This window comes from Stegostoma tigrinum, chromosome 24 (assembly GCF_030684315.1).
Source record: "Stegostoma tigrinum isolate sSteTig4 chromosome 24, sSteTig4.hap1, whole genome shotgun sequence".
Taxonomy (NCBI): Eukaryota; Metazoa; Chordata; class Chondrichthyes; order Orectolobiformes; family Stegostomatidae; genus Stegostoma; species Stegostoma tigrinum.
Window position 1 is genome coordinate 34,799,281 of NC_081377.1, and position 27,805 is coordinate 34,827,085.

The window sequence follows — 27,805 nt, forward strand, 5'->3', positions numbered from 1 at the left end:
TGAGAGAGCGCTTAGTGATTTAGTGAAACATAAACCACTGCGTGACATTGGGTACATCATTCGCAAACCTGAAGGGCAAGTGAGTCACATAAAGCAAGGCTCGCAAGATTTTGTTTTTGTTTGAAATGCTGTTTTAATATTTCAACTGAGTTTGTCTTAATCATTCCTTCACAGCTGCAGAAAATATAAGGGCTTTCTCTTTGGGGAAGGTATCATCACTCAGAGTCATTGTCTTTGGTGAGTTGTTCATATGCACATTATGAAGTATCAGCAAAGACAAATATTCATCTTGTATTGCATAATGATTGAAAACGTTGATGTTTTGAGGTGAGGAAAAATGCACAGTTGGTTCAATTCTCAATAAACACTTAGAGATATTGATTAATTGATTGATTGATAAAAGTTACATGACAACAGGTTTATTTGAAATTACAAGTTTTCAAAGCACTGCTCCTTCGTCAAGTGATGAAGGTCGCCTGGTGAAGGAGCAGTGCTCTGAAAGCTCATGGCTTCAAATAAACCCATTGGACTATAACCTGCTATCATGTGACTTTTGACCCTGTCCACCCCATTCCAACACCAGACCTCCATATCCTGATGTATTGCTGTCACATGTTGGAGTTTGTGAAGAAGTAACTTGTGCTGTAGGTAAAAGGGAAACCAGAGAGTCTACTGTATTTAAATTTCTAGGCAGCACTCAATAAAGTGCCACATCAAGGATTATGACAAAAAAAGCTCCTGGTGCAGAGGGCAAAGATGGAAGATTGGCTGGCTAACAGGAAAGAATGGAATAAATGGGTATTATTCAGTCTGGCAGGATGTCCTGAGCGAGGTGTCACAGCAATTGGTAATGGGCCTTCAACTCATTACAGTATATATCAATGATTTGGATGAAGTGATCACAGGTATAGTAGCTAAAGTACTGAAACACAAAGTTAGTTCGGACAATGAGTTGTGAAGGGGATAAAATGAGCCAACAAATAGATATAAATAGGTTACGAGTGGACAAGGCATGACAGATAGAGTATAATATGGAAATGTGTGAAATTGGCAGAAAGAGCAAAATAGAAGCATTTTATCTAAATAGTGAGAGGTTGTGGAGCTCGCAGATGCAGAGGGATCTGGGTGTCCTGGCGCATTAATTGCAGGAGGTTAGTATGTGCAGGTGCAACAAGTAATCAGGAAAATTAATAGAATATTATGTTTTATCAGCCATGATTGAATGGTGGAGCAGGCTCAATGGGCTGAATGGCTTAATTCTGCTCCTATATCTTTATTATGAGGGGAATTGGATGCAAAAGCAGGGGGTTTGTGCTTCACTATACAGGGCATTGGTGAGTCTGCATCAGGAGTACTGTCTACTGTATGATATTGTCACAGTACTTACAGAAACATGTTAATGGATTGGAAGCAGTTCAGAGAGGTTTACTAGACTAATACCTGGAATGAACAGACTGCCATTAGAGGAAAAGCTAGACAGATTGGTCTTGTATCCTCTATATCCTCTGGAGCTTAGAAAGTCAGAGGTGACTTCATTGAAATATATAAGATCCTGAGCGGACTTGACCAGGTAGATGTGAAAAGGATATTTCCTCTTGTGGGAGAATCTATAGCCAGGAGCCATAGATTAAAATTATGGCCACTCATTTGCGAAAGATCTGAGGAAAGATTTTTTTCTTCCAGAGGGTTGCAACTCTCTGGAATTCCTTTCTCAAAAGGTGGTGGGTGCAGAATCTTTAAATATTTTTAAGTGGAAGTAGGTAGATTCTTAATTTCCAAGCGGATGGAAGATTATTGGGGATATTCAGGAATGTCGAGTTGAGGTTAAAATCAGATCAGCCATGATCTTATTGAATGAAAAGGCAGCCTTGGAGGGCCAAATGGCCTCAATCTTGTTCCTTGTTGTGTCAGTGTTTGATCTGTCTGAATTGAATGTGTCATCACGTGACACGTTGCACAGTTTCTGGAGTAAGTAAAAGGTGACTTCGTGGATGATTCTTTACAAATATACTTTTGAAAAACCACCAGCTTTCACTGTTTATGCTATCGGGCCCAAATGTTCATCAGGTGCACAAAATTAGGAGAATTCCTGGCTCCAGGAACCTGGCTTTTAATAATTGCTGCCCTTTCTCAGTCTGGAGCACTAGATAGAATTGGAGTCAGGTTGGTGCTGCTCCCCATGCTATATCAATGCCATCCCATGTCACCTAATGACCTCTGTGCCACCCAATGCCCCAAACACCCACCTCCCATGGTCCTTCATACTTCTGATGCCAACTTGGTGCCTACTTCCAGCTACCATTCTAACCCCATTCACTTCCCATACCATCTCATCTTGTATCCACAAGTGCGAGGTTGTATCATTGTAATCTACAATCTACTTGCATTCATAAAAAAAACTTAACAGGTGTTGACATTTCTTGGGAAGTAGGACATTTCCAAGGGATCAATGCACCTTTAATGGATAATTTTCTCAACAGCTCACTATTACCTACCAACCTTCCCCAACGAGGATGCTTCACCCTCACTCCCAGGTATCCTGGGACCATTTCCAGGGGGATACCACAACTCTCCATGGATGGCACCCTGACTATCCAAAATAATGCACTGAGAATAGACCTGCTCCTGCATCTCTAATCTCCACACTCCGGGTTCCAAACAGCAAGGACTCTGCAATTCAATTTCAGTGGAGGCAACTGACCAATTAAATGGCCAGCTGCCTCCATGAACCTTGCACTTGTAAACTATAGCCCACAATTCATGGGGAGGCCTTTGGATTTCAGGTATCTTCTGGTATTTTACTTCTGTGAAGATGGCCTCCAACATGGCAAAAATCTGGACCTGGGTTCTAGGTAGGTCCTCAGCCATAATGTCATAACATTCCTTGATAGTGGACTCACGGCTGCATAAAGTTGCAGTTGTATTATTTGAGACTAATAATTGGAAGAATGCAGAAATGGCAAACCATAGCGGTATAATAGGCTTCACTTTGCTCTCTGTACAGTTGTAACACCAGCAGTTCTGATGCAAGCAAACAGCCAATAGAACATTTAACACTGAAGACTTTAAAATGGCTTGAGACAAAGATCCCATACCTGAATTGAGCTCTCTAATTTCAGTGTCAGTAGGGTCAATGCCATTAACCTCAGCACTCCTGGGTAATAGTGGTCTTTGGTACTTCTAGAAACCAACTTTAGCAAGAATCCAATGCCTTCAGACAGGGGCTCTCATGGTGCAGAGGTAGTGTTCCTGCCTCTGGGCAAGGGGACCCAGGTTCAAGTCTGACATTCTCCAGAGCTGTGTCATAATGTCCCTGAACAGGTTGATATTTAACAGAAAAGCCTTCAAGAAGACAGCAAATAATTACAGAAGAAGAAGTGCTGGAGGTCTTTGAAAACATTAGGCTGGATAAATCTCCAGGACCTGATCTAGTGTATTGCAGGACATTGTGGAAAATTGGGGAGGAAATTGCAGGGCCTCGAGCAGAAATAGGTATGAGGTGCTGGAGGACTGGAAGGTGGTGAGTGTTGTGCCTTTATTTAAGTAAGGCTGTAAGAAGAAGCCTGGGAACTATAGACTTGTGATTCTGAAATTGTTGGTGGGTAAGTTATTGGAGGTGATTCTCAAAGATAGGATTAACATGCATTTGGGGAGGCAAAGACTGATTAGGCATAGTCAGCTTGCTTTGTGTGAAGGAAATCATGTCTTTCAAGCTTGTTTGAGTTTTTTGAGGATGTAACTAAAAAGATTGATGATGGTAGAAAGGTAGATGCTGTTTATTTGGACTTTAGTAAAGCTTTTGATAAGGCTCTGAAGGGTAAACTAATTAGGAAAGTTAGATCACATGACACCTAGTGTGAGCTTGCCAACTGGATACAGAATTGGCCCCATGGTAGAAACCAGAGAGTGTACATGGAGTGTTGATTTTCAGACTGGAGGCCAGTGACCAGAAGTGTTCCACAGGAATCAATACCGGGTCCAAGACAACAAGGTGCAGAGCTGGACGAACACAGCAGGCCAAGCAGCATCAGAGTCGCAGGAAGGCTGACGTTTCAGGCCTAGACCCTTCTCCAGAAATGGGGGAGAGGAAGGGAGTTCTGAAATAAATAGGGAGGGGGGGGAGGTGGGTAGAAGATGGATAGAGGAGAAGATAGGTGGAGAGGAGACAGACAGGTCAAAGAGGCAGGGATGGGGCCAGTAAAGGTGAGCGTAGGTGGGGAGGTAGGGAGGAAATAGGTCAGTCCAGGGAGGACGGACAGGTCAAGGGGGCGGGATGAGGTTAGTAGGTAGGGGATGTGGGTGGGGCTTTGGGTGAGAGGAGGGGATGGGTGGGAGGAAGGACAGGAAATACCAGGTCCACTTTTGTTTGTCATTTATTTAAATGATTTGGATGAGAATATGGTTGGCAAGTTTGTGGAGACACCAAAATTCGTGGTATAGTGGGCAGTGAAAAAGGTTATCTAAGATTAGAAGGGAATCTTGATGAATTAGGTCAATGGGCTGAGGAGTGGCAGATGGAGTTTAATTTGGATAAATGAGAGATATTGCATTTTGATAAAACAAATAAGGGTTTAGCTTATACAATAAATGGTAGGGCCCTGGGTAGTGTTGTAAAACTGAGAGACCTAAGGATTCAGGTAGGTAATTTTTAGAAATTTGTATCACAGGTAGACGGGGTGGTTAAGAAAGCGTTTAGCACACTTGACTTCATTGCTCAGACCTTTGAGTATAGGAGTTGGGATGTCATGTTGCGGTTGTACAGCACATTGGTGAGGCCTCTTCTAGAGTAATGTGTGCAGTTCTGGTTGTCCTGTTATAGGAAGGATATTATTAAACTGGAGATGGTTCAGAAAAGATTTACCAGGATGTTGCCGGGAATGGAGGGTCAGAGTTATAAAAGTATGCTGGATAGACTGGGACATTTTTTTGACTGGAGCATAGGAGGTTGAGTGGGGGCAGGGGGGTGCTTATAAATTCATGAGGGGTATAAATAAGGTTAACAGCAAAGGTAAGAAAGTGTGGAGCTGGATGAATACAGCAGGCCAAACAGCATCTCAGGAGCACAAAAGCTGACGTTTCAGGCCTAGACCCTTCATCAGAAAAGGGGGATGGGGAGACGGTTCTGAAATAAATAGGGAGAGAGGGGGAGGCGGACCGAAGATGGATAGAGGAGAAGATAGATGGAGAAAGGCAGACACCAGGCACTTGGACTCCATTGCCTCAAGGTGCTCCGTAGAGCCAGCCAGAATCCTCTTACATTATTGCACAGCTTGAAGAACTGGTTTGCTCTGATACATAGCGCCTTGTTTGACTGGTCTGAAACTAGGTTTCAGTCATGTGACAGACAGTTGTTACAGTAATCCCAATCAGAGTTCAGTGTGGTTCTGCTGAGGTTTACCTGCAAGGTTTCCACAGTCAGTACAGCACACAGTGCATACAAACAAACCACATAAATGCATGTGGTATGCACTTGCTTATTATTTACCAGGATTGGTGATTGTACCTGTGGTTTATTTGATACATTCTTGCCGGAACAGGAGAATTGCCTCTAGTCCTGTTCGAAGGCATTTGGTGATTGCAGTTGCTTGAAGTGCATCACAGAACAGTTGTGGCGCAGAAAGGAACGATTCAACCCATCGTGCTCATGCTTGCTCTCTGAAAAGACGATTTTATTAGTCCCACTCCCCGCCCTTTCCTCATGAAACTGCAATTTTATTCCTTCAAGTGCTTATCCAATTGTCTTTGGGAAACTGCAATTGAATCTGTCTGTCAATTCCTCAGGCAGTACTCTTCAGATTTGAATCACCCAATGCAGGGAAAAGATTTTTCTCATGCTGCCTTTGAATTTTAGTTCAGTCATTTTTAATCAGAGTCTGTTTAGATACCTCATGGATTTGAACATCGATATCAATTACCCTCTCAAGTTCTGAAGGGTCACTGAACTTGAAACACTGTTTTTCTCACCACAGACCTGCTTGCTGAGCTTCTCCAGCATTCCCTGCTTTTTTTCTTTGTTTTAAATCTTCAGCATTTGCAGTTCTTTGTTTTATTTTAGCCTTTCAATGTTCTTTTTTCCACCTCTGATCTATGTATACAATTGAAATTGTGCATTCCCATAAAACGTCCTGTAAATCTTTGTGCACCATCTTTAAAACATCCATATCTTTGCAAAGGGAAAATAAACTCCCAAAGAAGAGAAACAGGCAAGTTAGACATAGCAATAAATAAGACCTGTTAGCGATATCATCATCCACGTTCTGTCTCCTAAAAAACATTGGCTGTGTTTGATTGGGTTTGGCAGCTCCTGAGATGATGTGTTTTGTTTCAAACCATCCTCTACCCCAAATGGTAGAGATTTTAACAGAGCATTGGATTGAATTAACTTTCTCTTTGCTTTTCTCCCTTCCATTGCTACTGTGAATTTGAGATTCCTGTCCCAAACCCTAATGCCACACATCTTTGCCTCACTTTGAACCAGAACATTATCAGATCTCAGTCCTCTGACTTGAAGCCAACTTTTGGAAGATTTGTGGCAACAATCCAAGGAAGCTTTAAATTTACTTTCCACGATTGCTCCCAGTCCTACTTTCCTGATAAATTATCCTGGGAACATTAATAGCACACATTGTTCTAAACTCTGAAGGTAGGCAAGTTGCTGCCATTCGTGCATGCATGGTACATATGTGTCTGCATGTGTGCGTGTGCCTGTGTGTGTGTGTGTGTGTGTGCGCGTGTGTGCGTGTGTGTATGTGCGTGTGTGTGTGTGTGTCTGTGTGTGTGTCTCTGTGTGTGTGTGTGTGTGTGTGTGTGTGTGTGTGCGCATGCGTGTGTGTGTGTGTGTGTCTGTGTGTGTGCGTGTGTACATGTGACACATTTAAACAGGACAAGGCAACAAATAAGAGGTTTGGGTGCAAATGGATTTAGTTTAATGAGTTTAAAGAACTGTAAGTGCTTTTAAAGTGACGTGCAAACTAAGCAAAGGTGATGTGAGATAAAACATTTTCAGACAGTGAATTGTTAAGGTCTGGAGTGTCCTGCTTAAACTCAGGCATTTGAGGGAGCAGTGGATAAATATTTGGGGAGAAATGGTGTGCTGGGAGATTGGGAAAAGGCACGAGATTGGCTGTAGGTAATAGAACCAGAGCAGTGCTGAATGACCTCCTTCTGCACTATAACAACACTATGATTCTGTGAATTGGACTACTCAAGGCAAGGTCAATAGTTTGGGGAATCATATTCCAAGGAGTTGCACAGCCAGTTCAAAACAATTCACAGTTCCTTGAAAGTGGAGTCCCAGGCAGACAGGATAGTGAAGAAGGCATTTGGTATGCTTGGGATAACAAGGTGTAGAGCTGGACGAACACAGCAGGCCAAGCAGCATCAGAGGAGCTGGAAGGCTGACATTTCGGATCTAGACCCTTCTTCAGAAATGGAGGAGAGGAAGGGGATTCTGAAATAAATAGGGAGCGAGGGGAGGCAGATAGAAGATGGATAAGGGAGAAGATAGGTGGACAGAGGACAGACAGGCCAAGGAGGCGGGGATGGAGGCAGTAAAGTTGAGTTAGAGAGGGGACAGGTCAGTCCAGGGAGGACGGACAGGTCAAGGAGGCGGGATAAGGCTAGAAGGTAGGAGATGGGGGTGGGGCTTGAGGTGGGAGGAGTGGATTGGTGGGAGGAAGGACAGGTCAGGGAGGCGGGGATGTGCTGGGCTGGCTTGTGGGATGCGGTCAGGGGAGGGGAGATTTTGAAGCTTTTGAAGTCCACATTGATACCATTGGGCTGCAGGGTTCCCAAGCAGAATAAGAGATGCTGTTCCTGCAACCTTCGGGTGGCATCGTTGTGGGACTGCAGGAGGCCCACGATGGACATGTCATCCAAGGAGAGGGAGGGGGAGTTGAAAAGGTTCACAACTAGGAGGTGCAGTTGTTTACTGTGAACTGATCATAGGTGTTCCACAAAGCAGTCTCCAAGCCTCCGTTTGGTTTCCCTGATGTAAAGGATGTCACAACAGGAACAGTGGATACACTATTTCACATTAGCAGATATGCAGGTGAAAATCTGTTTGATGTGGAAGGTCTTCTTAGGGCCTGGGATGGGGATGAGGCCATCTGCATGGGGAATGCAGGTGTGTAGGGACTGGACATCCATGGTAAAGCTGAGGTGTTGGGGACCGGGGAATTGGAAGTTTGGGAGGAGATGGTGGGCATGGGTGGTGTTACGGACATAGGTCGGGAGTTCCTGGATCAAGGGGGATAAAATGGAGTCAAGATAGTTGGAGATGAGTTCGGTGGGGCAGGAGCAGGCGGAGACAATGGGTCGGCCAGGGCAGGCAGGTTTGTGGATTTTGGGAAGGAGATAGAAGTGGGCGGTGCGGGGTTGGGGAACGATGAGGTTGGAGGCTGTGGGTGGGAGGTCACCTGAGGAGATGAGGTTGTGGATGGTTTGGGAGATAATGGTTAGGTGCTCGGGGATGCGGTCATGATCAGGGAAGCGGTAGGAGGAGGTGTCGGAGAGGTGGTGCCTGGCCTCGGCGACATCGAAGTCAGTGCACCATACTACAACTGCGCCTCCCTTGTCCACGGGTTTTGTGGTGAGGTTGCGATTGCCGCAGAGGGAGCAGAGGGCTGCCCATTCTGCAGGGGAGAGGTTGGAGTGGGTGAGAGGAGTGGAGAGACTGAGGTGTTTGATGTCATGACAGCGGCTGGAGATGAAGAGGTTGAGGGAGGGTAGGAGGCCTTGGGGTGGTGTCCAGGAGGAGGGGGTGTGTTGGAGGCGGGAGAAGGGGTCAGTGGAGGAGGGGTTAGGCTCATGTTTAAAGAAATAAGCGCAGAGGCAGATGCAGCAGGAAAACTGCTCGATATCCAAACGTGACCGGTATTGGTTGATGTGTGGTTGGGGGGGGGCAAAGGTGAGCCCCTTACTGAGGACTGACCATTGTTCCCCAGTAAGGGGGCGGTCTGGGGGGATGGTGAAGGCTCAGCAGGGCTGGGTGCTGCTGCCTCTTCTGGAGCTGCTGGCTGTGGAAGCGGTGAGCGGAGTGACGTTGGCGTCAGCTGTGGGCGGAGAGACATCGGCAGTGGGCGGTGTGGCGTAGGCCGGTAAATCTTGGATGTTGGCGGCAGCGGTATCCTCGATGTCTGTGTTGTTGGCCTCGGAAACTGAGGCAGCGGCGTCGATGACTTGTCGCTGTCCTGGAAGTGGCGTGCCAGGATGAGATGTCATCCTTGGAATACGTTAGTGGCCACATAGGAAGGCCCTGGGTAGGGTTGGGGATTTGGAGGGCGGTGGAAGAGGCCTGTGTTGGCTGACAGGCACCAGTAAGTTTAGAGCGCTTACGGTTTTTCGTGTCCCATAAAGCTGAGTAGAATTGTGAGTTCAGGTTGTGGATTCTACGATGAATAAAAAACAGGAGAGGTCCTTTGCAGGTCTGGGAGAGGGAGGCTCTGAGCTGGGGTAGGCTGGATTGCAGTGCTAGGAGCATCGCTGCGAGTGTATGTTTGAGGAGCCTTAGGGAGAAATGTTTTTCAGGGATATCAGTGTTATGAATGTAGCAGTCGTCACGGTGAGAGCCAAATTGGGAAAGCCGAAATGTAGATTGTAGTCCACTGGGGATGATCCAGTTGCCTTTATTGCTCAGTGCATTGATTGTAGGAGTTGGGATGTCATGTTGCAGCTGTACAGGGCATTGGTTCGGCCCTTTTGGAATACGGCATTCAGTTCTGGTCTCCCTGCCATAGGAAAGATGTTGTTAAATTTGAAAGGGTTCAGAAAAGATTGGCAAGGACATTACCAGGTTTGAACTATAGGGAGAGGCTGAATGGGCTGGGCCTATTTTCCCTGGAGCATTGGAGACTGAGCAGAGACCTTATTGAAATTTATAAAATCATAAGGGGCATAAATCAGGTGGACAGCCAAGGACTTCCTCCTAGGGTAGGAGATTTCAAAACTAGAGGGAATACTTTAAGGTGAGAGGGAAAAGATTTTAAAGGGACTTGATGTGCAACTTTTTCATGCAGAGGCTGGTGCGTGTATGGGACGAGCTGCCACAGCGGGTGGTGGAAGCTGGTGAGATAACGACATTTAAAAGGCATCTGGAGGAACACATGAATAGTAAGGGTTTAGAGGGATACGGGACAAATGTTGGGAAATGTGACTCGATTAATTTAGGATATCTGGCCAGAATGGACAAGTTCAGACGAAGGGTCTGTTTCCATGCTGTAGAGCTCTATGACTCTAATTATACAGACACAGTGCAAAAGGTCCAAAATCTGAACCTTAAGTCATTTTAACTCATAAGACTGGCATGAATGGTACCCGCAGGGCATACAGAGCAGTAGTCTGATCAGACATGTGACCTCACTAAGTGACACTTACATTGGTCTAATAAAGTGTTAGCCATAGTACTATTTGTGTCACAATTATAATGGTACAGATTCAGAGATTTGACTCTGCTTTGATTCCCAGCCGCACCCTACACTTATTCTGCGTCCAAAGATGAAATTTAAAATAATTTGTATATTTAAACTGCAGGCTAAAGAAACACAATGTTTAAAACAAATCTCTGCAGTAATGCACTTTCAGGTTAGGTTTTAAAAAAAAGCACAGCCCTACTGCTAAAAAAGATTGCAATGAGTTCTATTCCAAAAAGACTTGCTGTTTTCATATGGTTAAGGGAGGGGGAGGTGTAAACCAAGCTGCAAAGTTGAAGTATCATTTGATGGAGATTTACGAGACTCTGAATGTATCTTAATGGACTGGTAGTGCTTATATGGACTGTAGACAGAGATTTCAGTTTCTGCATTGCTGGAAATTTAAGTATAGGTAGGATGTCTAAGGTCCTTGGGACGTACAACTGACCAGAGTTTGGATTAGTCACTATTAAAGTAATCTCTTGTGGCACAGTGGTGAAGTCCCTACCACTGAACCAGGAGGCCCAGGTTCAAGTCCAACCAACTACAAAGATGTGTAAAAATATCTCTGAACAGGCTGCTGAGGAGATATCTACAACTGATGATTCAAACAGGCATTTTATATCTAGTGAGGGAGAGCTGGATGTGAGAGTACTGTAGTGGACTCAGTTCCTGTAAGTCAATGCCTTTGGTTAAGTCTAAGAATTAATTCTTCATTCTCCCATTTACCCTGTTCCCGGGTCAATCCAGTGGAGGGAAAAAGAAACTGGATTTTGGACATGGGCCTAGCATTTAGAAAGCACTCACTTGTTGAGAATATAAACCAGGGCTAGCTCAAACTGGCAAGGGCTCTGATTCCAGATTTAGACACCACAACCTGCAGAATATTCTGCAAAACCTGTTCTCAGAAACAACAGTGCAACAGCAACGCCAAATACTCAACTGGATGAATCAAGAAATGTTTTGTTTTATGTGAATCAAATACAAATCCCCTAAATCTTTCACCACCAGGTAGGCAATGCCCTAGTGGCATTATCATTGCCTTGTTAATATACAGGCCCCTAAACGTTCTGGGGTCCTGGGTTCAAATCCTGTCATAGCAGATGGTGGAATTTGAATTCAATAATAATCTGGAGTTAAGAGTTTGAAGATGACCATGAATCCATTGTCGATTGTCAGGCAAACCCATCCGGTTCACTAATGTCCTTTAGGGAAGGAACCTGCATCCATACCCAGTCTGGCCTACAGGTGACTCCAGACCCACAGCAACATGGTTGACTCTTAACTGCCCTCGGGGGCAATTAGAAATGGGTAATAGATGCTGGTCCAGCCAGAGATGCCCACGTCCTGAGAATGAAATTTTAACAAAAGGTCTTTGCCCCTTAATTCCCAACAATAGCACAGCTGCCAATGTGGTAATATCATTGTCTTAATTACCTTGGAATTGTATCCTGTCTTTCAGGAGCAGTAGGAAACTGTAATTTTTCATTTAAAATAAAATCATTTAGAGCTGAATTACATTTTCTGTTCCTTTAAATGCATTTTTATTGCATCTAAACTTGTTACAATGTACCCTTAAACAAAACTTTCCAAGTTGTAGGTTCTTAAGCATCTTAAAACATTCTATGAGTTAAGAAATGGCCATGTCGAAATGTAGATGTTCATATTTAGAAAGTATGTGTAGATTCACCACTCTCCCTGGCTTGATCATTTACTCTGATGTATAACTGATTTTAGCGTTCAGACCTAAACTCGGATTTGCGTGGAATTTGAGCCTAATTTTACATTGGCAGCATGGGCACGGGAATGACTAATTCAGGAGCAATTTCCGATTTACGCCTCAGCAGGAAATTCCGGATGCAATGACAGCATCGGTGCAACACAAAACCGCAGGAGGTAAATGCAGGCTGTGATGAAGGCGCCGGCTCTAAGCAGGGCTGTCAGCGATGTAAAAACTGGGCAGCATTGGGAGTCTGTCCCATCACTGATTGCAGAGTGAAATAAATGTTTCACTGCTCACACTGCTCTCTGTCACCTTGTGTGTGCGCACACACACACATATATTTATAAAAAGAAGTTGTTTAGACAATGGCAGGAATGAGCACACTGTCTGGAATGCGTCTGCAACCTGCTCCAGACGTCGCCATGGCAACTGGCTGCCCAGACTGGTTGCAAACTTGCGACTCATTAATGTTAGAGTTATATTTCCAACCTCCTAGCACTTACAGATCGTGTGGTGCCGTGACATTCATACATTCAAGGAGTGGCCATCATTGACTGAAGATACGTCTCATTGATCCGGGGAGAGACAAGTTTTTGCCTCGGAGACAGAATCAGGGCAAGATGTTTTGTCACAGTGTGCCAGAGACAGCAAGTCAGTACCTATGTTAAAATTCTACAATTAAGAGTCTCATTTCCACACACGCTAACAAATAACTTGGGCGAGCTGTTCGAGGAATTTACCTTTTCTTTTGTGCAGACCAGGCCCTTTGTTTTGAATCAGCCCTTCGTTGGAAATGTGAGAGTGACTGGGAAGCCCAGCATTTATTACCCATGTTCAGCATGTACTGCTCTGTCATTTTACAGCACCATCACCCACATTACTGTGCATTTGGAATTTCACATTGCCACCAACTTAGATAAGGATGGCAAATTCCATTCCATAAAAGACACTACAGAGTCAGATAGGTTTTTTTTAACCACCATCCAATAGTTTCATGATGGATGTTAGTGAGACTTGTATTTTATTCCAAATGCATTAATTAAATCTAGATTCCTTCAGCTGGTTTGTTGGGATTTGAACTCATGTCTCTGGAGCATTATTCCAGGCGCCTCGTTTACTAGTCTGGTAACATTACCGCTCTGTACAATCCCTCGATTACATAAATCAATATTCCCTTTTATCAATATTTCTTCTCTTAGTGCTGATACTTTCCCAGGCCTATTAAAGTTGGAACTTATATTTATCTAGCACCCTTTCAAAACCCGTAGGATGTTACAAAGTGCTTTGCAATCAATGATGTACTGTTGAATTGTAGTCACTGGTGTAATGTCAGAAATGCATTATCCAAGTTTTGTACAGTGAGCTCCTATGCACAGTATTCTTTCTCTATTTAGAGAGAGGGTAACAGAAACTATAGGCCAGTCATATGATGTCAATCAAGAGCAAAACTAGCTAATCTTTTCTAGTGAAGTTCGTTGTGGGATTAAACACAGTATTGGCTAGGGCACTATTAAAAACTGCTCAGCTCTCCTTTGGAACAGTTTAAGACGTGGGCTCAATTGGTTCCCATTGCAGTACCAACCCAACATGCAGAACAACATTAAGTGTGAAATCAGGTCTGCCCTTCACTGACAGATCGCAAATCAACGGTCTTTGTAATCATCTGCGAAGATTTGCAGAACAATCAAGATGTGACATATGAGCTTACAAACTGGGAGCAGAAGAAGGCCATCAGCCCCTCAAGCCTGCTCTGCTACTCCATAAGGTCACAGCTGATCTCTCTGTGTTCTGAATTCCACTCTCCCATTTTACCTCTGATAATTTTTGGCTCCCCTGCCTAACAAGAATCGTTCTACTTCCATCTTAAAAGTGTTCAGTCACCCTGTCTCACTGCCTTCTCAGGCAGTGAGTTCCAAAGCTGCACTAGCCTCTGAGAGGGAACATTTTTTCTCATCTCTGTCCTAGAAGGGTGAGGCCGAATTTTAACACAGGACTGGCCTTTAAAAGGAAACATCTTTTCCATGTCTACCTTGTCAAAACTCGTGTGGATGTTCAATAAATTCACCCCTCACACATGTAAATTCCAATGGCAACAAGCCCAGTCTGTCCACCCTACCCTCATTAAACAAAGCACTCATTCCAGCATCAAGCTCGTATGTTTCCTCTGAACAATCTCAAACGCATATAAATCCTTCCCTAAATAAGGAGATCAAAACTGGTCGCAGTATTTGAGATGTGGTCCCATCAATGTGCTGTGTAAAAGAAGTATGAGAATCTGCACTTCTTTGTTCAATTCCTTTCGAAATAAAAGATAGTATGCCATTAACCTTCCTGATTGTGTGCCTGTAGTCTAATATTTTGCGATTCACGGACTATAACAGCTAAATCCTTCTGAGCCACAGAATTCTGTAGTCATGATTTATTATTCTTCCTGCCAACGTGAACAACTTCACAATTTTCCCACGTTATACTCTATCTGCCAGATTTTTGCCCACTCACACAACCTATCCATGTCAGTCTGCAAACTCCTTATGTCTTCTTCACAGCATACCTACTTCCAATCTTTTTGTCATTGACAAACTTGACTATGATGCCTTCACTCCCCTTGTCCAAGTCATTGTAAAAATTTACAGCCATTATTCAGGCCCCTGCAGGACTCTACTCATCATTCCTGTCAATCAGACATGGCCACTGTAGTCGTGGATGAGTGGTTAAGGTGATGGATTAGAAATCTATTGGGATTTCCCCACATAGGTTCAAATCCTGCAGAACTCTGTTCCCTCATCATGATGAGTTATTGCTCAAACTTGAGGAAAATCTGTCCCACAAGCCTACCTGAGAATCAGGTCACTTTAGTGCGCAGCACGGTGGCTCAATGATTAGTACTTGCTGCCTCACAGTGTCAGGGACTTGGGTTCAATTCCACCTCAGGCAACTGTCTGTGTGGAGTTTGCACATTCTCCCTGTGTCTGCACGGGTTTCCGCCCAAAAACCAAAGATTTGCAAGCTAGGTGGCCATACTAAACTGTCTGTAGTGTTCAGGGATGTGCAGATTAGGTGGGTGGGATGCTCTGTGGGTTGGTGTGGACTTGTTGGGCCAAACAGCCTGTTTCCACACTGTTAGAATTTGATGATGATAAAAGACCATTTCTACATAATCTCTGTTTTCTACCAGCCAGCCAAGCTTCTATCCCAACTGATGCATTAACCCTTACACATTAAGCTCTTATTTTCTGCAATAATCTTTGATGTGGCACCTTATCAAGTGACTTCTGGATACCCTATTACAAAATGTTTATAGGCTCTCCTTTATCCACAGAAGAACTCCAATGAATTGCTTAAATGATGATTTCTTTAAAAATGCTATGCTGACTCTTCTAATTATCTTGAGTTTATCCAAATGCCCATTACAAGTTCTGCAATGATTGCTTCCAAAACTTAGCTCTTGATTCACATCAAGATGACTGGCCTATAGTTTCTGTTCCCCTCTGTTAAATAGAGCAGGTTGTATTTCCCACTTTCTAGTCTGATGCAACCTTTTGAGAAACAAGGGAATGTTGGAAAATTATGATCAATGACTACCTCATAAGCCCTTCTTTTAACACCTTAAAATATTTTTAATTTGTAATCAGTAAGAGAAATACATTGCAAACCTGTTTAAGAGGCAGAATGCTCTTCTGTTTAATGAATATCATTGAATCAAAGAAACATGAATTTTAAGGAGGTCTCACTTGCTGAGTCTGGGCTTGCTGTCCTAACTTTTCCTTTATGTGCTTGAGCTTTCAACTCAACCCATCAGCACCTACCCATATTCCCATCACACCATAGTCCCCAGCCGATTATATATCCTATCCATTTCATTTGTTGATGGAATGCAAAATATGCTAATCCCATTAGAAGTGATTACACAGCCTATAACTAGGTGAGCAACTCCAAGCCAGAAAGATAAGGATGCTTTGCTGTGGGGTGTCCTGGTGAAGCCTTGAGACTTGGTGGAGAGAGGGCAGGTGCATTGTGAAGGCTGAGAGACGTGGGGAGAAGTCCTGAGAGAGGAGTGATATGAGGGGGCTGGTTACTGCCGCCAGGCCCATTGAGATTTTCCAGCAATTTCTGTTTCTGTTTTTCATTTACAGCACCCACATTTTTTGTTGATCCAGAGACCCAGGAAATACTCTGGGAACCTGAGTTTGAATCCCACCACGGCAGGTGGTGGGGTTTGAATTCAATTAAAAATGTGGTGACTACGAATCCATTGTTGATCATTAGAAAACCCCATCTGGGTCACTAATACTCCTAAGGGAAGGAAACTATCATCCCTACCTGGTCTGACCAATATATGACTCCAGATCCAAAGCAAGGTGGTTGACTCCGAACTGCCCAGGGGGAAAGAACTGCTGACCTAGCCAGCAATAACCTCATCCTGAGAATAAATAAAAGAGCCATTGTTTTTAATTGGTCCTCTGGATATAAATAATACTGTAATCATTCTCCACCCCTAATTCCCCAAGGAGCTGGTATGGGCTTTCTGCATGCACAGCTGCTGCTGGTGTGGTATGGCGTTCCCATATGAAGTGTGGGATTGTAGGATGGCGACAATGATGGAACAATAGACTGCAGCCTAATCAGAAAGATACGTGGTTTAGAGGTGGTGGTGTTCCCACATATTACTACTACCTCTTCGCATCTAAATTAATTACACACTGCTAGACTTGCTCATAATTAACGCTAATTGTTCACTCCAAGACAATGGAAGGAAGATTGACACAAGGAATGGAGGCATCAATTTGGGGAAGCTAGTGTTTTTCGCCAGCCTTGCGTCAAGTTATGTAACAGTACAAGCTAGCATTTTCTTGTATATAACTCAATCTCAGAACTGGCAGGGGTTGGAATTACACTCCTGTAACCCAGCCCCCTCATATCACTCCTCTCTCAGGATTATGCCAGAATTTGTCTCTTCCCAGGTCTCACAGCCTTCACAATCCACCAGCCCCCTCTCTACCAAGTCTCAAGGCTTCACCAGGACACCCCACAGCAAAGCACCCCTATCTTTCTGGCTTGGAGTTGCTCACCCAGTTCTAGGCTGTGTAATCACTTCTAATGGGATTGGAATGTTTTGCATTCCCTCAACAAATGAAATGGATAGGATATATAATGGGCTGGGGACTATGGCGTGATGCGAATATGGGTTGGTGCTGATGGATTGGGTTGAAAGAGAGATCAGAACTGGGGAACTCTGATGCTGCCAGATCTGCTGAGCTTTTCCAGCAATCTTTTGTCTATGGATTAACAGTCCAACCATATTATCACCACCACCTCCCCATGACTGGCAAAACATATTTCATTATTAAGACTGCAGAATTCTGCTTCCTTACATTGTTGGGCTTAGTTCAGAACATAGTTATTAAGAGAAATAATTCGACAAGTGTGATTGTTTAAAATTCAGACTCTGCACCTTGCCTCATTGGCACAGAAAGGTTTCAGTTACATATCTATATTGTTGACTTCTCTGGGCTGTCATTTCAACTAAAGAGTAAGACTTTGTTTTGAGGTAGAATTCCTTTCTCTGGTCACCAAGTACACAGTTTGAATCCATCTCCAAACAGAATAGGCAACTGGGGACAAGAGACTTGGTTGGGAATTCTCTTACAATGCACATCCCTGATGGGCCTGGGCAGTGTACCCTCAATGAAAACATCAAGATTGAACACAACAAACTTCAACTAATCTGTGCATTACCGTTCCAAAAATTGTCTCTGGAGACACTAAGGAACACAGTTTATTTTGTGGGATTCCCACTTAACAACTTCAAACTTTTGTTTATTTAGACAAACATTCCAAGACACTTCACAGGAACATGAATGGATTCAGATTGATAATGTGCCAAAGAAGATTTAGGACGAATGACTAAAACTGGGTCAAATAGGCAGGTTTTAAGCCAGGCCGAAAGAGCTGCAGATGCTGTACGTCAGAAACAAAAACAGATGTTGCTGGAAAAGCTTAGCAGGTCTGGCAGCATCTGGGAGAGAAATCAGAGTTATCGGTTCGGGTCAAGTGACCCTTCCTCGGAACTGTTCTGAAGAAGGGTCACCAGACCTGAAATGTTAACTCTGATTTCTCTCCACAGATGTTGCCAGACCCTGCTGAGCTTTTCCAGCAATTTCTGTTTTGGTTTTAGGTTTTAACAAGGATCTGAAAGGAGGAGAGTGAGAGAAGTAGGGAGAGCATACCAGAACTTAAAACCAAGATGGCTGAAGGCATTGCTGTCGATGTCTGGGCAAAAGTGAGAGGCATTAATTTGGAAACAGCTATGCTGTCTCATTTACATTTAACAAAGCTGATGAAATCAAGGCTACTAATAGCCATCAAATGACAAGTGAGGCAGGAGCTAAAATTGGCAGGCCTCATTTCACTGAGGATCATAGCAGTTGTTGGAAACAGCATAGCATCAGCCCATCTGTTTGGATCCAAACTTAAATACCAGAGATGAAAGGGCTTTGTTCCAGCCCTCTGGGGCACCCAGTTCTGTATCTCAGGGCTTACTATTGGAGATATGACATAGCCTTTGCATTTCTCCAATAATTCAATGGAGATGGTTCATTTAAGGGAATTACAAATTTGATGGAAAATGTTTCTTAGCAGAAACTAGAAAACCTTGCAAAGATCTCTCTGCACAATTTAATCAAACACAGTGTATTAATATTAAACAGTTAAATTAACTAGGAGTAATTTTCTGAGCTTGTCTATCAAGCTTGCCTTCTCCGCTTATAATTGCACAGTCTAGATATAGCATTTTGGTGAATATGAATTAAACCATATTTACTTTACTTGATTAAACCTATTGTCTTATTCAGCTGAAAACCCTTACCTTGATACTTCAGTTACAGCCTGCAGTTATTAAACATCTGACAGCTTCTTCACAGCAAAGCTAATTAAATAAATTAGATCCAATCAACCACAAATATAAACTCTAATAAGCTTTTCAGTATAAAGCATGGGGGAAGGGGAGATTTTGACTTTGATGCATGAAGTCAAATGTTGCAGCACCAGCCAGCACACATGTGGAAGACAAGGTAGAGCCTTATTCTAGTTGAATTCTCCATATGGTGTGACTTACGGAAAGTACATATCTTTATATAATTCTCTCAGATCTGTCAAACCCCTCAAAGGTACTTCACATGATTACTTCTTGGAGTGCAGCGACTCTTAAATAAGCAAATTTGACAGCCAATCTGCCCCAGCAAAGATCCACGAGCCATGAAGCAAATAACCAGCTAATCCATGGAATTTTTTCATGTACTGGCTGAGGAATTTTGGCCGTTCCACTGGAAAGATTCTCTGTTCTTCTTCAAATAAATATATGACACTCTTAAAGTGAATTTGAAGGAGACAGGCAACTTCCTTTAGTATTCCCATCTAAAAGCCAACCCCTCTGACAACGTAGTCTTGCCTGGAGGCTCAGACTGGAACATTAGCCAATTTATTACAGACTGCCACAATCCTCTTGCCTTCAGTCATAGTGAATATGCACAAGGATATGAGCTGATAATTTTTTCAAAGTATGGGCCTCCATCCTTGGGTCTATCTGTATTTTTCTGCCCTTAGAGTCATACAGCACGGAAGCAGTCTCCTCGGTCCAAGCAGCCCAGGCCAACCATAATCCTGAGCCACACTAACCCAAATGCCTGTTCTTGGCTCATATCTCCACAAACATATCTTATCCGTGTATTTATCCAAATGTCTTTTTAAACAATGTAACTGTACCCACATCCGCTACTTCCTCTGGAAGTTCATTCCACACAAACCATTCTACATGTAAAAAAAGCTTGCCCCTCAAGTCGTCTTTTAAAACTTTTCTTCTCTCACCCTAAAAATATGACCCCTGGTATTGAAACCCCCCAAACTAGCGAAAAGATGCCTGCCATTCACTTTATCTATGCCCCTCGTGATTTTATAAACCTCTCTAAGGACACCCCTCAACTTTCTATGCTCTCCTGAAAGATGTCCCAACCGCTCCATTGATGGACTGCACTGTGTAGTCTTTATATTATTCTTCACTTTTTGTTAGCATCACACCTGACTCTATGCCAGGAAAGATTGTTTCAGCAATGTAGATCTCCAAGGAACAGGGGTTCCCTTAAGGGGTAAAAAACATTTTGATGTGAAAATGGACCCTTTACTCAGATTTCCAGCATCCATGGTATTCTGCTTTTAACTTAGCCTGGTGCATGGAAATAGAGGTGCACAGGGGGTGTAGCCTTTGTGACACTGTAGTCTATCACTTCGTTCTAACCTAAAGCTCGTGTGGTAAAAAATTATAACATGGCTGCAAGGCTCGTGCTGCCCTGTTACTGCCTTGTGGCAAAGGGAGACCCGGTGTTGGTTCATGTGATGGTTCCAAAGAGAAACCACATAAAAGGACTGTACTTGAAGCAGAAACAATTATATGTTGCACAGCAGGAAGCTGTAATATCCATGATGCTGCTTTCCTTCCCAGAGGTAATATTAATTTTAGCCCTAAGAACTGTATCTAACTCCTTCTTGAAAACAATCAATATTTTGTCCTCGACTACTTTCTGTGGCAGAGAATTCCATAGGCTCTCAACTCTCTGAAGAAATTTCTCCTCATCTCAGCCCTATGTGGCCTTCCCCATATCCTTGAAATGTGAGCCCAGGTTCAGAACTCGCTCACCATCAGGAGCATCTTTCCTGCATTTACCCTGTCTAGTTATGTTAGAATTTTATAGGTTTCTTTGACATTACTCCTCATCTTCTAATCTCTGGTGAGTATAGTCCTAATCAAATCAGTCCCTCTTCATATGACAGTGCTGCCATCCAGGTATCAGTCTGGTAAACATTTGATGCAGTGCTTCCATAGCCAGGACATTCTCTCTCAAATAAGGAGAGAAAAAGATGGGGTCTCATTAAGGTCATGAACAATTGCAGTTAAGATGCCCCTGCTCCTGTATTTGAATCCTCACATTATGAAGCCAAAGTACCATTTGCCTCTTTCCCTGCCTGCTACACCTGCATGCTTACTTTCAGGGACTACTGTACAAGAGCAGTCAGGTCCCATTGCATCTCACTCTTTTCCAATCTGTCACCATTCAGACAACAATCTACTTTCTTCTTTTTGCTACCAAGGTGGATAATCTCACATTTACCTCCATGTCGTATTTCATCTGCCTTGCATTTGCCTATTCACTTAACTTGTCTAAATTATATTGAAGCATCCCTACATCCTCCTCACAGCACACCCTCCCACCAACCTTTGCATCATCTGCAAATTTGGAGATGTTGGCATTTAGGTCCCCCAACTGAATCATTAATATATATTGTGAATAGCTGGGATCCAAGCACTGATCCCTACTGGTACTCAGCTCACTAGCAGCAGAAAAAGACCTGCTTTTTCCTACTCTAATTTTCTTATCTGTAAGACATTTGTCTATCCATATCAGTACATTCATCTCAATCCCATAATATATTTATGTGTTAATCTCTTATGTGGGACCTTATCCAGAACCTTCTGAAAATCCAAGGAAACCACACCTTCCAGTTCACACGTGTCAATTAAGCAAAGGAGAGACAGTACAAGCCAAATATTACAATTCAAAAGATGTGCTAGAAAATAAACATGTGGGTGTATTTGATGAATACGTTTGTGACGATGGCAGAATAAGTTAACAAAGCAGTTAATAAAGCATGCAGATTCATGGGCTAGATGCAGACAGCACAAAAGCAAAGATGCTCTGAAAAATCTTTAAGAAACACCAGTTTAGCCTTAGCTGAGATACAGCAGGGCAGAATCATGAATATTTCATTTCTGAATCAAATCAAAACAAAATGATTGAAGAAAATCACCCACAAAATATTGGGCTGAGAACGCCCATCAAATTTCAATTTACTGGGGCTTATTACAAACATGTCTCACATGCAGGACTATCATGGTGGACTTACTGAAATACTGAGGGGACTTGAGTGGACACAGGGGAAGAAGGTTTCGGAACTAAGCGAGAATTTTGAAAATAACAGGTCTCTCTTTTAATGTAGCGATGGTGAGGATGTTCTATTCGCAGACGATTGTTTGTCAATGGATCTCTGCTCCTTAGAAAAGAGTGGAGGCTCAGTCATTGAACTTATTGAAGGCTCAATTAGATTTCTGATACACAAGGGAGTCAAGGGTTGTGGAGGGGTGGAGGAGAAAGACAGGAAAGTGGAGCTGAAGCCACAGAAAGCTCAGCTACAATCTTATTGACTGGCAGAGAAAGCTCAAAGGACTGAACAGCCTAGTCCTTCTCCTAAGTTTTATGTTAATATGCTGTATGTTCCTTAAAAGAAGTTTAAGGCACAAAGGGACATGGAGTTTTATTAAATGTCATGGGTGAATCACCTCAAGCAAAACATGTGGGAAGCAAATATTGATTGCAGTTGAGGAATAGAATGGCAAACTATTGATCAATTGTTTACAAAAGTAAGTGTGCTGTGATTAAGATTATCCACAATTCCCCAGAGCAAGATCTCAATCTTGGTCAGGCCATTAAAGGAGACATCAAGCAGAGAAAGACAAGCAGGCTAAGAGCAGATCTCAGAAGCTTTCAAAATCAGGACGGGTCTAGACTGTGCATATAGGGAGAAATTGTTCTCATTTGTAAAAGGATTGAAAATGAGAGGGCACAGATTTAAAATGTGTAAAAGAAGTGAAAGTGAGGTGTGAAAAAGCTGTCTCACACAACATTTGTTGCAGAGATAGTAGGAACTGCAGATGCTGGAGAATCTGAGATAACAAGGTGTAGAGCTGGATGAACACAGCAGGCCAAGCAGCATCAGAGGAGCAGGAAAGCTGACATTTCGGGCCTAGACCCTCATTAAGTCTAGGCCTGAAACGTCAACCTTCCTGCTCCTCTGATGCTGCCTGGCCTGCTGTGTTCATCCAGCTCTGCAACTTGTTATCTCACTCAACATTCATCTCTCTTGCACATTTTAAATCTGTGCCCTCTTATCCTGTTCCTTTGATGAAGGGGATCAGGAACTAGGCAGTGGAATGCATTTTCTGGGAGTGTTATTGAGGCAGACTCAACAGGCATTTCTGTAGAACTGATGTGCAAGAGCTTGGGGCAAAGGTAGAAGAATGGCACTAAATCACAATCTTCATTTGGACATCCACCTTCTGCGCCATAATAAATCTGTGGTTCAGTGACAGGAGAAAAACCCAAGGAGTGGCTTACCACGGGGTACCCTTCTTCAACCAGATGTGTTGGTTAAGGACAGGAGGTTAACTGGGAAACAAAGTATGACAGGAGGCGTTCAAGGGTGAAAAAAATGAAAAGCATGGAGTCATACTACATGCATCAGGTAGTACAATACTGAATCCTGTATCTCCTGCATGTTCCTTGCTCCATTCAGCTACATATCCATTTTGTAGAGTGCCCCAAGGTTCCTGCACCTTCAATAATTCCAGAATGAAAATGATCATCAGAGATGTGTCACCTAACTGCCCAAATGCCCATTATTTCTGCCTGAGTGTTCAATAGATCCAATATTGGTTCAAACAATATAACTGCGGTGAATATTGTCGGAATAGAGCTTACATCTGTAGAATGTAATAAATATTAACATAGGTGGAGGTTAGGTGGTCCATTAAGTCTGTGCTACACTTTCAAACAAAGAACACAAGAAATAGGAGTGAGGTAGGCAATTCAGCCCCATCAAGCCTGACTTGCTATTCATTATAATAGCTGATCTGATTGTCAATTTAACTCCACATCCTGGTCCACATGCCCTTCCCCAAATCTTGACTCTCCCTTATAGGTGAAAAAATTGTCTAACTCAACCTTCCCCAATTCTCCTGGGCCAAACTTTCATTTCTTCCACTTTAAAACTGTTCCAAAACTGTGCAAGTTTCTCCTTTTCTCATATATACCCAAACCTGTTTCCATTACCTTTGCAGACAGTGCCAACCAGTCTCATATCAAATTACTCAAAACATCAGGGTTTGAATTTGCAATGTAACCTATTGCCAGGTAATTCTGGCATTCTAATTTGAGCATGCAAAAAAGCTATTATTGGGCAACCCACTGAAGTGTTGGGGGCAGGAGAGATAGAACATTACAGCGCAGTACAGGCCCTTCAGCCCTCGATGTTGCACTGACCTGTGAAAGCAATCTGAAGCCCATCTAACCTACACTATTCCATTATCCTCCATTTGTTTATCCAATGACCATTTAAATGCCTTTAAAGTTGGTGAGTCTACTACTGTTGCAGGCAGGGCATTCCGTGCCCTTACTAATCTCTGAGTAAAGAACCTACCTGTGACATCTGTCCTATATCTATAACACCCCCCCACCCCCAATTTAAAGGCATGCACCCTCGTGCGAGCCATCACCATTGGATCTCACAGAAACAGAGAAAATCGGAGCAGGAGTAAGCCAATGGCCCTTTGAGTCTGCTTTGCCATTCAGCATAATCATGGCTAGGAGCTCTTGTGGCACAGTGGAAGTGCCCTTACTTCTAGGACAGATAGCCTGGCTTTTGTCCCACCTTCCCTGGAATTGTGGTACAACATGACAGAGTGGGTTGATTAAAACTGTCTATAATCACAGCAATCATCCAACTCAGTCTCCTGTTGCTGCTTTCTCCCCATACTCCTTAATTAAAAGAAATATATTAAACTCCTCCTTGAAAACATTCAATGTTTTGGCCACAACCACTTTCTGTGGCAGAGAATCCCACAGGCTCTCCGCTCTCTGAGTGAAGACATTTCTCCTCATCTCAGTTGAAAATGACCTTCTCCTAATCATACAGTCATACAGCATGGAAACAGATTCTTTGGTCCAACCAGTCCGTGCTGAACATAATCCCAGAGTAAACTAGTCCCACCTGCCTGCTCCTGGCCCATAACCCTTCAATTCTTTCTTATTCATGTAGAACTGGCTCCAAGGTAGATGAGAGGGAGTGCTGGTGGTGGAGAGTTGTTTTACACACTGGAGGCCTGTGGCCAGCGGTGTGCCACAAGAATCAGGGCTGGGTCCACTGCTTTTTGTCATTTATGTAAATGATTTCTTTGTGAACAAAGGAGGTATGTTTAGTAAGTTTGTAGATGACACCAAAATTGGAAGTGTACTGGACAGCAGAGTGCCAGGGAACCTTCATCAGATGGGCCAATGGGCTAAGGAGTGGCAGTTTAATTTAGATAAATGTGAGGTGTTGCATTTTGGAAAGGCAAATCAGGCCAGGACTTATACACTTAGTGGTAAGGTCCTGGGAAGTGTTGCTGAACAAAGAGACCTTGAAGTGCAGGTTCGTAGTTCCTTGAAAGCGGGGTCCCAGGCAGATGGGATAGTGAAGAAGGCATTTGGTACGCTTGCCTTTATTGATCAATGCACTGAACATAGGAGTTGGGGAGTCATGTTGCAGCTGTCCAGGACATTGGTTCGGCCACTATTGGAATACTGCGGGTAATTCTGGTCTCTCTGCTGTCGGAAGGATGTGAATCTAGAAGGGTTCAGAAAAGTTTTATAAGGTTGTTGCCAGGGCTGGAGGGTTTGAGCTATTGGGAAAGGCTGAATAGGCTGGGGCTATTTTTCGTCGAGCGTTGGAGGCTGAGGGGTGACCTTGTAGAAGTCCTTAAAATCATGAGATAGCGTGAATAGCCAAAATCTTTTCCCCAGGGTGGGGCACTCCAAAACTAGAGGGCATAGGTTTAAGGAGAGAGGGAAGAAGACATAAGGGGGCAACATTTTCACACAGAGGGCTGTGCATGTATGGAATGCGCTGCCAGAGGAAGTGGTGGAGGCTGGTACAATTACAACATTTAACAGACATCTGGATGCTCATATGAATAGGAAGGGTTTAGAAGGATATGGGCCAAATGCTGGCAAATGGGATCGGATTAATTTAGGATATCTGGTCGGTGAGGACAGGTTGTGCAGTTCAATGACAATCTGTGCTTATCTAAGCGTCTTTTAAGCATTATAATTATGTCCACATCCACCAAGTTGATTCCACCTGCGAACCCCACTGTGTAAAAAAAAGTGCCTCATGTTTTTTATAAATTTGTCTTCTCTCACCTAAAAAATCATCTTGAAATCCCCCACCCGAGGGAAAAGGCACCACCTTGGAACTTATGCACAGCAATCATGAAACAAATACAAATTATGCTCCAAAAAAGCATATTAATTATTTATTGCATTCTGCACATTTAAGCTGAATTCTGAGAATATTCCCTGAAGTTGTGCTGTTTGAAATAATATTCGACCTAGTGGGCGGCAGAAACAATAGGCGTCTGGGCAAGGTAGCTACACAGGAGTAGAGAACCCATCACTGATTGTGGAATGATCATCTTAATTGTGGAATTATTGAAGGTCCCAGAACCTTGGGGAACCTTACAAAATTGGTTACGTAGCTGAATGGAGCAAGGAACATGCAGGCGAGACAGGAGTTAGTATTGTACTACCTGGTGCCTGTTTAACACGCATTAATATAATTCTCTTCATTATTACAAAATTAATTGGATGAACAGATTAAGCGATGCTCCAAGCATGTATATCTCTGAATTAATTATGGGAGCAGCAAAATCAGGATTCAGAGCACGGAAACTTTCTGTTGTGTCTGTATCATCTGAGTTTACTCCTTTTATATTGACGGAAGCATTAGCCTGTGAGCTGTGGAAGAGAGCGAGTATAATTTATTGGAGATCACATCTGTTGTTGAACAGCAATTTGCTGTCCAGGTGAGCTGGCTGATCTCAGCTGGGCCAGAGGTTCCGGCAGCACGTCTGAAAATTCAAACAGAAAAACAAAACTGAGCTTCGAGAGAAATCACTCATCTTCACTGAGAATGAGTCAGTCCTACTGTGAAGGTTTCAAAAGAGAATGGGATTCATCTCAGCAGCGAGATCTTCCGCAGTCGAACATCTGCACCTAGCAACAAAGCAGTGCCTTCAGGTAACCTGGCACTAAAGAGAGGTTTAAAAAAACACACACACAGTACATATACTGGCAGTGATTGTACCAATCTATCCTCCACCTCACGTTTGTCACTTTGTGTGTGTGTGTTTTGGAAGGAATCCTTTACAGAAAGAGAGGACAAGTTATTGATTAGATGCACAAATGTGTTGAAGCAATTGTAATTTTGTAAATGCACCTGGTTTGATTCATCACAACTTTTATTTTACAGCTCAGTGGGACTGTGAATTAGACAGAAAAACCGCAACAAAGACCGGGCGATCGCACTCTGGTAACCCAGGCACTCAGACCTGAATGATCCTACTGTTGTTGTAGCACCACTGGGAATGATTAAGCACAGAGTAAGCCCATTGCAGTGGCAGTGAGCTACCCCTGGGTCAGTGACTCTTAAAAACTACCAGGAGCCGCAAATGTAACTGTTCACTTTTTTAAAAAAACAGTAACAGAGGATATGGATGGCCTCCAGTTCTGGATTGAATATCGTACACTCTCATTATAAGATGTGTCAGCATTACAAACAGAAAAGCATTGACAATTATCAGCCCTGGCATATCTAGTGGCATATTATGTAGCTGCTTCTGTCCATGGCCAGGGCATATTTCAGGCCATGTTTGTTTTGAAAAGGGTGATTTTAACTCTTTCCCCAGACTGACTGTGCCAAATCAGGGGGACATCGCTGCCCATGGCCACTGCTGAATTCACTCAAACCACCA

The 27,805-nt window shown here is 43.3% G+C and overlaps 1 long non-coding RNA gene across 1 annotated transcript; it reads left to right on the top strand.

The window, feature by feature from the left end:
- LOC125465157 (uncharacterized) lies at positions 1 to 27,805 on the top strand. Its single transcript, XR_007250181.2, has 3 exons — positions 1 to 79; positions 175 to 237; positions 27,304 to 27,805. It is a non-coding gene; the product is annotated as an uncharacterized LOC125465157 (long non-coding RNA).